The sequence below is a fragment of the Vanessa atalanta genome, chromosome 21 (assembly GCF_905147765.1).
Source record: "Vanessa atalanta chromosome 21, ilVanAtal1.2, whole genome shotgun sequence".
NCBI lineage: Eukaryota > Metazoa > Arthropoda > Insecta > Lepidoptera > Nymphalidae > Vanessa > Vanessa atalanta.
The window spans coordinates 8,062,459-8,076,922 of NC_061891.1; the positions used below are offsets into that span (position 1 = coordinate 8,062,459).

General features: G+C 34.4%; 1 non-coding gene across 1 annotated transcript; it reads left to right on the forward strand.

Moving 5' to 3' along the window:
* Positions 1-1,983: 1,983 nt before the first annotated feature.
* Positions 1,984-2,055, forward strand: Trnad-guc. Its single transcript has one exon. It is a non-coding gene; the product is annotated as a tRNA-Asp (tRNA).
* The last annotated feature ends 12,409 nt before the right edge of the window (positions 2,056-14,464 follow it).

A 14,464-nucleotide genomic window follows, 5' to 3' on the forward strand; every position in this document is an offset into this window, starting at 1 on the left:
TAGTTCTAATTGAGATTGTCCACAATGACGTTCAATCGTTCAATGCCACCTCTACTGACAGGTGGGAACAATTCATCTGATCTTACTTTAGAATCAACAGGGTAATACTGTACTGGTAGCGTTCTTGCCACTATTCCAGTCAAAAATATAAAAAAAAAAATATTATAAATAATTTGGCAGTTATGATTGAAGTCAGCCAATAACCAAGTGCATAACATGGATATAGCTTATTGCAAGTATGTTCCTCAGTTTGTTCCGACACAACAGTAATCACTCCAGACTCGTGACAAAGGGATAAAAGGAAACAGGAATAAAACTTGGAGTGTCACATGAAAACTAAGACTCACTTGTCTTACCTTGAACTTAACCCTGTTTTAGTACTCGATTAAGTTACAGCTCAACTTGCATAGCTAAGCGATGGCGATCGTAAGGCTTATTCGTACAGATGCTGTGATTTTATAGTTTGTCATTTGTAAATCTCTTTAATGTTTTTTTCTTTTGTTATATTTGTGAAACTGAATTTGTTCCATTAAGAATGAGACATTAATTACATTACAGTATTGTTACACATAATTCTCAGTAGAATCCCTCGGTATTAAATCAAAAGACTGAGTTTATTGTTTCAAAAACTGTTTCAGAGACCATAATAATAAAGTCAGTTTAAATCAATAATGTTTTGTTTTTTCATTGATTTTATTTAGACCTCCTTGTCACTGTCAAAATAACTTCTTCAGACACTTCATCCTCTGTGGCCCGAGATTTTGGATCTAAGAAACTACTCCTCGCACGTATAATTATTCTTATAGTGGCTTCATAAAACCAGCTGTGTCACAGTCGGCATATCCTGGAAAGTAAAACAAACATATTAACAAAAAAATAAAATAAAATGTAGATAGAATAAAAATATATAATAAATAAAACATATCTGACGATATTATTCGCTTCGCTTCTCACGCGTCGAGTCGACGACAACGTTTTTTTTGCCTTATTTCAAAAGCAGATTTAGCCGAGACAATTGACTTTGTTCGCCATAAGTCAGACATAAAACGGATGCCAATGTCAGCGTCCGATCTTACATTGCTCTGAGGAATATTAATTATAATGAAGACATTAATATGCAAGGATTAACGATAAGACTTCAACTTACGTATTGTGTTGCTTAGATATTTTTTTTTATAGAAATGTTTCATTTGACGGTTGTTTCAAGGTTATAGGTATTATGCATTGTTGTAATACAATTTGTGTTTTATCATATGCATATTAATTATTTGGTATATTATTAATATGTAAATTATATCAATACTAGTTACCGTCCGGGTCTTACTCATTACTTTTTTATCGGCTTAAATGGGGTTTGTACCCCAGGCAGGCTTATAGCTAATAGACCATTGAGTCATACTTGGTGGTAGGGCTTTGTGCAAGCCCGTCTGGGTAGGTACCACCCACTCATCAGATATTCTACCGCCAAACAGCAGAACTCAGTATTGTTAGGTAGGTATATCTCGTACAAAATAGTAATATTTTTATATTAAGAGTATCTATTCTAATATTATAAACACGATAGCAACTCTGTTACTCTTTCACAGATAAACCTCTGAACTGATTTCAATGATATTTCAATTAATGCAAATTCGAATAAAGCAAGCTTGAAAGCCAAGGAAAGCCATAGGGTATTTTTATACCAAACACTTGACGACCAACCAATAAAACGCAAGCGAAGCCGTTGATGGCAACTAGTATCTACTTTATATATTTTAATAAAATAAAACAATACAACCCGTACTAACTAGGTAACTGAGGTCATAAATATATATATATATATATATATATATATATATATTTTAATAAAAGCCATTTAAAAATAATAATTAGTGCAAATAAATTATCACACTAAAAACGTTGTAAGAAATTAACAGCATCATCAATTTACACATTCGTTGCGATAAAATATAATGTATAGCTATTTCGTCTATACACATGTGATCCTCGGTAGTATAGTGGTGAGTATCCCCGCCTGTCACGCGGGAGACCGGGGTTCGATTCCCCGCCGTGGAGTTCCTTTTGAAACTGAATTCCTTAATCTTCTTTACTATTTTTTTATGATATGACTTATCGGACGAGCAAATAGGTCACCTGATGGTAAGTGGTCACCACCGCTCATATACATTGATGATGTAGTTAATATTAATCATTCCTTACATAGCCAATGGCGTTAGAATACCTGGAATATCTACCCGGATGGGTTTGAGCAAAACCCTATCACCAATTAAAACTATACCTAAGTTATTACATACATACATATATATACGAATCAAAACACAATGACACTTGGCACCGTTTGAATCTTTGGGATCTTTGTTTAATATTGATGTATTGTATCCACCTTTTAAGCTTTTCAAATGTTTTTTTACATAACATAACATACATAAACAGCCTGTAAATTTCCCACTGCTGGCCTCCTTTCCCTTTGAGGAGAAGGTTTGGAGCATATTCCACCACGCTGCTCCAATGCGGGTTGGTGGAATACACATGTGGCAGAATTTCGTTGAAACTAGACACATGCAGCTTTCCTCACGATATTTTCCTTCACCGCCGAGCACGAGATGAATTATAAACACTAATTAAGCACATGAAAATTCAGTGGTGTGTGCTTGTTTTGAACCCGAAATCATCGGTTAAGATGCACGCGTTCTAACCACTGGGCCATCTCGGCTCTTATGTTTATTTAATTACTTTTATTGCAAACTTTTCACACAAAAACCTCAAAATACACGACATTTCATAAACTCCCTCGATCAATTCACATTAAGTCAGCGGTGGGTTGCAAATATACGAATTATTATAATTTATAGCCAATTAACCTGGTTGTAGGGGCACGTAACGACCGAATATTATACTAATGGCTTATGTATTTAGAATCTATATTTATTAACTGGGAATTCCCTAGTTATTTTTTATTTATTAATTTATTATTATACGGTTAACTTCTGGTATTATGAATGATATTAAGTTCTTCGTTAATCATGTAAAATATTTCCGACGATAAGTTTATCTGTGTTTAAACCTTTATAGTGATACTAGGGAAATAGGCTAAGTATATAGCGTGACGTCACACACTGGATTAAATACTTCCACGTTCAAAATTTCACGTTCGACAATAGATATTCGACGACCTCCGTGGTCGAGTGTGTGCACCGGTTTTCATGGGTACGCCACTCCGAGGTTCCGGATTCGATTCCCGGCCTAGTCGATGTAGAAAAAGTTCATTAGTTTTCTATGTTGTCTTGTCTGGGTGTTTGTGGTACTTGTGTTTTAGCTTCTTACATTGGGATCAAAGTAATGTATGTGATGTTGTCCAATATTTATAAAAAAAAAAGATATCATTATATATCTGCACAAATTACAATCGACTTACAACGTTCATTGGTGAGTTACATTATACGTTTATTAGACAGGGTTTGAACCCATACTCTTCGGGTAAAATTCAGACATTCTAACCACTGGCCCATCGGCTTAAAAATAGCTTCATAAATGTCGTCATATGTAAAGTAACTAATTACAAAACATTCAATGAAACACATTCATATAACACAGATATAACATACATACATAGAAGTTATATTTACAGACATCGTGGCATGCCCTTATGCGTGTTATTTCTGACCTGCGCACGCGCTGAAATAGCCCTGAACGGCTGTTTCATTCATAAGTACGGCGAAGGTGTTTGCGACAAATCATTCGATCTCGTTGAATATATTAAATGCAAACATTAATACAGGATAAAATTTACAATTTGTCAACGATTATAAATACAATAAACGTCATTGAAACTATTATTATTAAAAGGATTTTTTTTAGATTCTCTAGTGAATATCTTTTATAATAAAATTTTAGTGTCTGCTTCTAATATTAAAACCGCTTACTATATGCATATGTATGTATTACACGGTCTGTCTGTCTGTTTATACAGCGCACAGCTTCGGCACATTCTGACACAGCTACTCTTTAATATATAAAGGGTCTATCGTCTACGTTATACAATATCACGAGGTCTCGAGTTCAAATCCCGAGTATATATAAAAATCGACTATACATAGACGTTTAATTTGCAAACTTTTTTTTCTGTTAACTGTCACGTTAAAGAACAAATTTAAAAACTGAATCCGATCACCTAATCAACTGGCAACTTAAGTTAACATTTAGGATTTCCGTGCTCAGTATTAATTTATCTTTATAATTGTTAAGGCGGGATAACTAACTGAAAATGTAGAATATCCTTAAAAATACTTTTAAATATATTCAGTAGCCGTACATTCCTTTATGGACCAACACAAAGTGTCTCTTAATTTCGCCTCCCCGAGCTTTGCAAACCAGGAGTAGAGATAGCAAAATAAATTATTCAATTTAACTTTTCTTTTTTTGTATTTATTTTAAGTTAATTTTAAATGTATAAAATTAAACCTAGTTTTGTATTTCAATAGGGGAATTATTTACTATTCGAAAACACGGATAGCAACACAGTGTTATACCGTTGACAACTTAAATGTTTTCAACAACAAAGTTGTCGAATATTACTTTTATAGAGAGGTTTAATTATGAACGCACACGTTTGATATGTTATAAAGACTTTTTTAATATCTTACGGTAATAACACCTAGGTAGGTACAACCTCATTTCTTTTACTTGGTGGTGCAAGAATATGTACCTAGACCAGACGGTAGTAGGTACCACTCACTCAGCACATTCTAAAGCCAAATCTAGGTATGCTCCGGTTTGAAGGGTGAATGACATTACATTTTAGTTCCTAAGACTGACTTCCTAAATAAAATAAAAAGGTCATATCTCATTTTGTTATTAATTTGTGTGTAACGTGTGCTCTACACAGTTGGCTCCCTTGACCCTCGTGACCGTATTCGACCAGGTCATAATCAAAATTAGATTTCTATAATAATTTACAAAAATCAATTTTTACATTGACAAAAACGTGTGGTATTTTGTACAATAAATATCTATTTAAAAGTTAATCCTACGCCATTACGAAAATTGTTTCTTAATAGCTCTAAGTCTGTTTAACGTTTGATATATTATATGAAAGGCCAATTTATAAAAGCAAGCGATAAAACAATTTAATTGTTATATAAATCTCAGTTTTTTAGGCGTTTCTTAAAAACGTTTAGTTCACTAATAGATTTATAGTCATTTTGGTACGAATCTGATCTATGATTTTTATAGAACGGGAGAATATTATTTAAAGAATTAAATTTAAGTTTAAAGATCAGTTTGATTATTGATTGTCCAACAGTGTGTTTTCATTTTTAAAAATGGAATCCGTCGGTCGGTTCTTTCTCTACAAATGAATCTATCTATCAAACTGGAATATCTTTATGGATTGTATTAAAATCGATATAGTAAAAATTTTTTAACTATTGTATACAGATTATATGCTCGCGATTTAATTAGTATAAGATGTTATTCTTGCTTTTTGTTTTTATTTTAACGGTTATTTAAATCAGAAACAGCAACAATCACTTAAATATCTTTACAAAGTTCCCGCATCAATTTCACATCAGCCTGTATACAAGATTAGATAACATTTGCTCGTGTGATTATTTAAAAATGTATGTAAAATGTTTTTGCACACTGTCCGGGGGTGTAAACACAAAGGCGGACTGCTCATCCCTCAACTTTTTACTTTTTGGTTCCTTGTCTCCCCCTGTCTCTATGTGCTGTTATTTCTGTCCTTTTATTTTCTCCAAGTGTGAGTGGAAAAATCTAATCTATACATAGATTGTTTATACTTCATACGTAGGTATGTGTGTGTGATTTAGTAGTTGGTATTTTATCATTTGTATAAATAAAAGAGTTTTCAAAAATAGATTATGTTCTATTGTATATGTAGGTACGTAGCTATCTATGTGGTAGTAGATGACGTAAAGAATTTTAAAAATCGAATCGGTTCCATTTGATATAATTATTTCTGTGTATGTTTGAAACTCTACACATGTGTAAGTTTGTTATAATTGGCAATATAAGAAACAAGGTTTAATATGGTGTTTCAACTAATGGTTTAAATTTCAAATATCAAATCTCCATATTTATATTCTTTGCAAGTTTATTGATGGTTTTGAGTGTATCTGGTTAGTTTCTTATTAGAATCTACCGAGATTTATACGTACCTACCTACTTCCCCATACTAACAGAAAAGATTACAATTACTTACTGTAACTCATTTTGTATTGATTATTTTTTAGAGAAATAAAATAATTATCAGCGAGCGTGTTTTTTTGTTTTGCAAAGTTAAATAATAAAATGTATAACATGTAGGTACACATCTCTAGAGAATATGATTAGAAACTTGTTTCAAATGGCTGTTCGGTTTCCGCTGATTGGTGGAAATGTACCTAAATACCTTAAAATATATTCCTAACAATGTTTTTTTCTCCATTGACAACAAATAATTACAAATACAAATTAGACAGACGAAAATTCAAGTGTTGTTCTCGTTGAACGGTTTTGAACCAACGATATTCTTATCATAAATTATTCCATGTCATCCACTGCGCCATCACTCAGCATTCAGATAATATAATATAATATCATTTCACAATTGAAGCGACAACAATTTTGTTTTTCATTAGCGATACCTAATTTCTTAATAATTTACGTATCTTTACAAACCTTCGTATTAAAGAACATCAAAAGATCCTTTGTGGAACGTCCCACGACGTTATAAAGACAGCTATCTCCGAACCCAAGCCTCAAACCAAGAATAAGGGACAAACAAAATGTCTATAGAAGCGAAACTAAGCATTTCCAAGACGCTGGGGGGTTTGGGTGGGGGGCGTCGTCGTAACAGGGTGGCTGCACACATATCTACATCACCAACTTCAAACAAACTTCGCTTACAATTAAACTAAACGAAATACAACCTTATAACGATGTATTAAGGTCGGTATTGATGGCAAATAAAATCTTGTGTTACGGTAAACTGTTACACATTGTCCATTTATGAAAGACCCCTGATAGTGCATTATACGCTAGTGGAGGGGGTTCGGTTTTATATCCGTGGGGGGTTTAAGCTACGAATGTGTGCCCGTTTGTTTGAAACGTAGCAAATATAAAGCAACGTAATAAATAGTTGTGTAGTTGAAACGCGATGTGGGGGGTAGCTATTAGGAATGGTCTTTATTTTAGTTGTCTCTGTGTGCATTTTCAAGAGGAACACGTCACAATATATATGTTATAAATGTATACCTACCTACATAAACTATATAAAAAGAATTATAGGTACTTTATGTTATCTATCAATGGGTTGATACTAGACATCATTGTCTTGATGATAATTTCTATAAATAGCTAATTAGTAAGGTACCTACGAATATCATGTCATAAAATTTAGGGAGACAGAGGACCCTCTGATAGTGAGTAGTCGCTTTAGCTCATAGACACTGACTTCGAAAGAATTATAAACCAGTTCTGAAGACAAAGCGTCTAAGAGAAGATATGTCACAGCAAACTCGGGTATAATCTCTATTCCCTCCCTATCAAAATCTGATAGAAAACAATACGATTAGGGTTCAAGCAAACGATCAACGACTTTCCGTGCTATATGAGGCACGGAAGTAACATTGCGAATTTCCTAACTTTGCGCTGTCAGCGGGGTTTTTGCCTTCCTTGATTTGAACCCAGAAACACGGGGATTTCCAGATTTATTAGATAGGTTCTTATAAATCTTCCCAAATAAGGAGTCTTTTATTTCGAAGTGTATGTTACCTACTAAGTACTAGAACTGCATATGGAGGTGAATTTCTTTTTTTCACCATCATCGCCTCCGTCGATACCATAACTTAAATGCCTGAACAGATTTTGATGAACAATTAAAAACTGTTAGAATATACATATTATCAGATTTTGATGAAGATAATTGTTAGAATATAATATCATCATCAGAAACACTGGACGTTTTTTAATTTAAATTTTTTAATACATTCTTTGTCAATTTTTTTTTTGTTTTTATTTAGTTGTGTTGTTTGTTTTTTTTTTTAAATTATGTATTTAAAAGAAAATGTTATATCTACTTTGTTTATATCTGGAACCAATAATTTGACATAATTAAAAAGATAACACCGTCAATTGCGGAAACAAAGTACATCTATTTGAACATCACTTTAAATCAGATATCGCTAATTACTTCACTTGTAATATACCTTACTGCCCATTCATAAGAGCTATATTTGTGTGACGAAATGCGGAGCTTCGTGAAATACGTGGCCTTTATTGCGTTGTGTTAAAGTTCGTTTTCGTATCGGTTTTCATGTAAGCGACACCTGTTCCCAACATCCGGTCTCAGATGCGCTGTAATGAGCGCTGTATACTTCGATACTGAAGTGCTTTAATATTTCAATGTTATTTAAAAACGTCATTTGCATTACCAAGATTAGTATCTATACCTACTTCAAGTCTTAGTTAAACGTTATCTTTAGTTAAAAAAATGTTTAGAAAACATGTCATTATGGTGATTTTTTAAAGATCGTTTCTAAGTATAAGTTAAATGTTGTAGTCATTTTTATTTTCAGGTTGTTTTAATTTGGTACCGAAACGATATTTCGAAGTTCAATGACCTAGTTTTTTTTTTATTTATTTCTTATTTCAATTAGTGTAGGTAATTCTCTACTCAAATAATGCACATGTTAAGAGGTATTTACTTAATAGAATAGATAGATAAGATAATGTTCAATTATTATAAGACAATAGTCGTGCCTGTACCTACAGTACCTACCTACGTAGGTACCTGCGTAGCACGCTAATTGATGACCACGTGGCGATAAGCTATCCATAAAAATATAATTACCTTTACCTACCTAGGTACTTATTTTACTGTAAGTATCTATCTACCTACGTACCTAGGTAAATTTACCTGGCTACTAGTGATGTAATAGGTATAGGTAGGTTCGATATTAATTATTTGTAGGTAGCTAGGTACGTAGCCTAGAACGCACTGAGTTGAAATGTAGGTTGGTAGGTAGTTATTTTTATTCACGACTGTACCGAGAGCATTGAACACTGGCCGTATCGTTTAAGTTCATTTTACTAGTTATTTTATATTGAATATAAATAGCTTGACGATAACTTACAATAAACTAAGTTACTGAGCTACTTGCTAATATAATCTAGGTGCCTATTGATAAATATACCAAATAAGGTAGGTACTTACCAAGGTACCTACTATGTCGATATAAAAAAATTAAAGAATATAGTTAGGTAGGTTTTGTTTGACGAAGTGGGTCAGACCCATCCAGATAAAATGGGTCGAACCCTACCAAAAAACTATCTCCTTAAAATCTTCGATATTCGAGACTACTAATAATTAATAAACATGTATTCCTAGGTAGGTTTTGTATCTAGGTAGGTAAACCAAACTCAAATAATTATTTAGGTATCTACTCTCTTTCTGATGTTTTTCTTCACGGTAGAAACTTCAATAAATTAACTAACTGTTGTAAACATTTAAAATGTTTGCCCCAATTTGAACCCGCGACCTTCCACTAAGATCCATGCGATAGTTGTCATTAATAAAAGCAGGTACCTACATATTTATCTAGTAAAAAAATAATAAAGAGCTCGCCACGGATACGTTATATTTCATAAGTATTCCGGTATTGGTGTAGGTATAGGTATAGGTTATACCGTATATGTCACACTTTAAAATACTGTCAAAAATAACACCTTCATATTTACCTAATTATTAAATAAAAATTCATATCGTAAGTATATATACTATAGTGTTATTACCTAAATCCATTACAAATTTTATTTTTATACTATTAAAGTTTATAACGCACACACAAACATAAGTAAATTACAATACACAAAATTTTAGAGAAAAGACTAAAATATCGCCAAACATTCCATTAAAATCCAAACAATTCTAAATTTGAAATCAGTAACCACACCAATCCGACAATAGAGTTGACGCAGCATTCCAATTCGGTGCGCTATTGTTGAATACAGCGCTCTGATTGGTCGAGGGGTACAATGGACCACGCCCTCTACACAATACCCTATTGTCAGCCACCAGACACCGCCCAGCAAACCTCTGTACTAGCTTATCTGCGTAAAATGGAATGATTCAGACAATGACGGGTTTTTAATTGTGTCCGTAACAGTCGATCGTAGACGTATTAATTATTGTTTTAATCACAACTGTGCACTACCTATTACATGCAGCCTAACAAGGCAAAGTAATTAAAAAACACAACATATTTATTTACAGCCTCATTTAACAAAAACCAATAAAGTATAACTACAACATAAAGTCATCTAGTGTAAATATTATAATCATAGAAATTAAATTGATCGATTTAAATTCAAATATGGAATGCGTAATTCCACAATGAAAACAACACATTGAACGCACATTAGTGTGCGTAACATTTTGCGTATTGACAGAGAATTACATTTCGAAGACCTATTCTTTATTTAAAAATGCATATTATTTCAAAATACGAATGCGATTCGGTATAAGAACTTATTAACGGAGTAAGTTTAAGAATCGATTAGTTAAACAGTGCTGTCTTCTTCTTACAAACGTCAAATCAATTATGACAGAAAGAGAGAAATCCGTTTACAAGCAAGTCCGTATAAATCCAAGTAAAGTTATCACCGTAAAGGCCGGGACACATTAGGGGACACAGGATGAAATCATTAAAAAATGTAAACATTACCTTAAGTGCCGTAAATGGGGACGATTTAGTTATTTCCCCGTAAAAGCCGTCATCAAAAAAACTAACTTCACTTATTTTTACTTAAAAGCGTCATTAAAAAACTAAGTAAAACGGTCATTTAGGTCCGGGCAATATCGGGAGAGAAAGATTAATGAAGTTAACGAGATATGGACCATTTGCGTTGCGTATATTTTTACCGGGATATAAATGCGATGCGGGAATGGAATTATGATATTTAAGTCCCGGGACGGCCTTTATCTTGTTAGTATTGCTTTTAAAACATACTTTTTATAAGTTAAAAAAATCTTCTTTCTTGCGTTCGATGAAATAAATGACATTAGAATCTGCTAGAACGGGTTAAATGTTTTTAAAATATAAATAGCGTATACTGACCGGAATTAACCCTTCCCAACTGAACACTACTGAGAATATATTATGACCAAAATTTATACCAGGAATAGCATACAACACAGTAACAGCCGGTAAATTTCCGACTGCTTGGCTAAGGCCTCCTCTCTCTTTGAGGAAAATTTTTGGAGCTTAGGTATTCACCCACGCTGATCCAATGCTGGTTTGTGGATACACATGTGACAGAATTTCGTTGAAATTTGACACGTGCAGGTTTCCTCACGACATTTTCTATCGTCGAGCACGAGATGAATTATAAACACAAACTAAGCACATGAAAATTCAGAAATAGTATATCTTATTAATTTTATCGGTTAGTATAGATATATCTACCTATGCTTTTATATGACTTACCTATTGAAAGTCAACTTAAAAAGTATTTATTTATCTCAGTATTCATAATAACAGTTTACAAATAGGTACGTTCGACCACGTTTTCAAAGTTTATGAGACACCGTGAACGTTAGGGTGTGAGGGTTAAATATATTATTATGGAAACGGAATCCTTAATAGAGTTTGAAACATCTACCGTATTTTCGTAAAACTTATCATCATTATATTTAGATTTCAGTCTCAGAGTCCAATCTATACTGATATTGTAAATGGGAAAGTAACTCTGTCTGTTTTTCACGGCTAAACCACTGAACCAAATTTGATAAAATTTAGTATGAAGCAAGCTTGAACCTTAAGGAAGATTATAGTTTTTTTACACTTAAGACTTACGTTACACCTATGAACAAGCTACAGCGATCCTTTATTTTGGTCTTTGATCTTACTACAGGTAAGTCATTATCCAGTAGGTACACCCCACTACTTAAGTTGTTATGTAATAAAAACAAACAATTGATTTTAAATTTCGAATGTTTTAATCTGTCAAGTTTTTCATCTGGGTCGATTTTAATTAGTTAACGGTAGGAAGTATCGCTTCAATACACACCCAAACACCTCCATAATTATATCAATAAACTTCTCGAAACGTCAGCACGGTATCAAAGGAGAGTAAACATCTTAATGTTATCTCGGGAAGTTCTGACTTATTACAAACAACGTCAAAAACCAATCAAGTAATAGCCCTGGGTCCGATAATCTCGACTAGGACAAAGAGTATAAGGGCGACCTGCAAAGATGTTGTAAAACAAGAACACTCGACGCTGTACTCTATAGTAAAATCATAACGAACGTTAATGATACGCTATTTTGTCGTGTTATATCCTTCAATGAAAAAAATATTGTAATGAATAACGCATGACTGATTTTGACTTTACCTAACAATTACCTTGATATTTTATCGTCTATGCTAAACACCATTTAGTTATGAGACGTTTTTTTGTAATGCCTTACTGAAAAGACTGCTGAACCGATAAACATAGAACTTATATCAAAAGATGTAGCGTTTTACAGAGTTGGTTATATAATATTGGATATAAGTAGCTAATTTTGCAGTTTCATTCGCTTTAAATTTAGACCATTCGCTTGTCAAGCGTGAATTTCATGAATGAATTAATTAAGAATTTACCATCATTATAGAACATATTATTACCAAACAAGAAATTTTATATACTGTATGAACTTAATATTATGATACGAAATTAAGAAGGTCGTATAAACACAGTTTAAAACGAACGTATAGCAGACAGAGGCAGATCGAAATCAAAAAGTTTCATTACTAAATACGCTATTCAGTGCACAAACAAAAAGCAATTCGCTGGAACCAGTATAATAAAGCCGGGGGGCGCCTCACACCCCTTTTAGATAATAACCCCCCGTTGGGGATGGGAGATACCCCGAGACATACATTCCTCCACGCCTGCGCTACGCCCTATATGGGTCACATTGTCCGCTTAGAGAAACATGAAAACTTGTAAAAAGAACCATATAAGAACACGATATACCTACCCACTCTATAAAGATACCTCTGTTTACTACACTTAATAACATAGGTAGGTATCTACAGATATTTGCTGATATTTACGGTTATTTGTTTGGAAGCGTTTCGTTAAATGAAGTTTGAAGAGCTATCAATTTCAGAGATTCAACTAATTACTTATCTATTTTATTTCTTAACTGATCTTTTGTATCAGCTATGGATATTAATTGGATAAAGGTGTGTTATTTCGATATTCTCGTTAAAATTGTATAATTCCAATTGTTTAAACGCATTATTTAGAGGGAAGTACCTAATATCAGCTACTGAGCTGAAACCGTATTAATTCTATTTTGGTCACTAACAACCATTTGACATTTTGAGGTTACCGCCCGGTCGCGGTGTTAATTAGAGATGTTTTTCAGATGACATAAGTGTAAGATGTTTCGGATACACACGGACAATACGGTATAACCTGAATGTACCTATAATAAGATGGTACTGTGAGAATGTATGTATGTATGTATTATTATTTGAAATTATAACTTGATTGTCCGCGATCTGTATCATGTCAAAATATCTGAAACCAGTTCGTACGTGTATCCGCAGGTTCCATTAAAAGAGCCGAGGATAATGCGCGACTTTTTATGAATGATATGCAAATGTATTGTATGGAAGCGACCGTGGCTAAAAATATTCGTCAGTGGCATCGTATTTCATCGGCGGAGCGGCTCCGATGGGAAAGTCCGTTGTCGCAACAACAATAGATCGCGCCAATCCTACAATCGCGCCGGCCGCACAATAGAACGTTTTCCTCTGGCCACGCCTCGCGGACACAATGCCAACACGCCCAGTTTCACAACTACTGTCGAAATAAAGAAAATTTTCTTCACAAATACAAATGTAAGAGCGATTGTATCGACTTTTTAAACGCCCTCGTAGATCGGGCGCACTCCCACCTGGGCCGCATTGTGGTGTGCGAATCGTTTCCACAATGCTCGGCTGTTCACCGCGCCACGCACACTGCACCGCGCGGCACACTCAAAGACGCTCACGGGGCGGGGCCTAGAGCGGGACGGAGCGTCGCCTAGCCGACCCGCACGCCCGGCGAGCGAGAGAGAACGTCTCGATACGCACACAATATCGTCCGCTAGAGAAGGACGGCCTCACGCTTTTGTATAGATACCGCGCTGTTATTCCGCATAGACAATTGATTTTAAACGCAGTTCTAAATAGAAGATGGGCACCCGTTCGGTCCTAGGATGTCCTCATGTCCTACGGATTGGCACGGCAGCATCAGAAGATGAGGTTCGTTTCTTATTTCCAGTGTGAGTTGCTGGAAGGACGGCATTGTTCGTAGGGCAGTGACATTAGGTCGGTGCGTCCTTGTCGCGCGGCGCGGGGCGGCGGTCATTGTAGCGCGCGCGTATTGTCGACGCGCTTCGATCTGGCAGCATTGTGTGTCGAA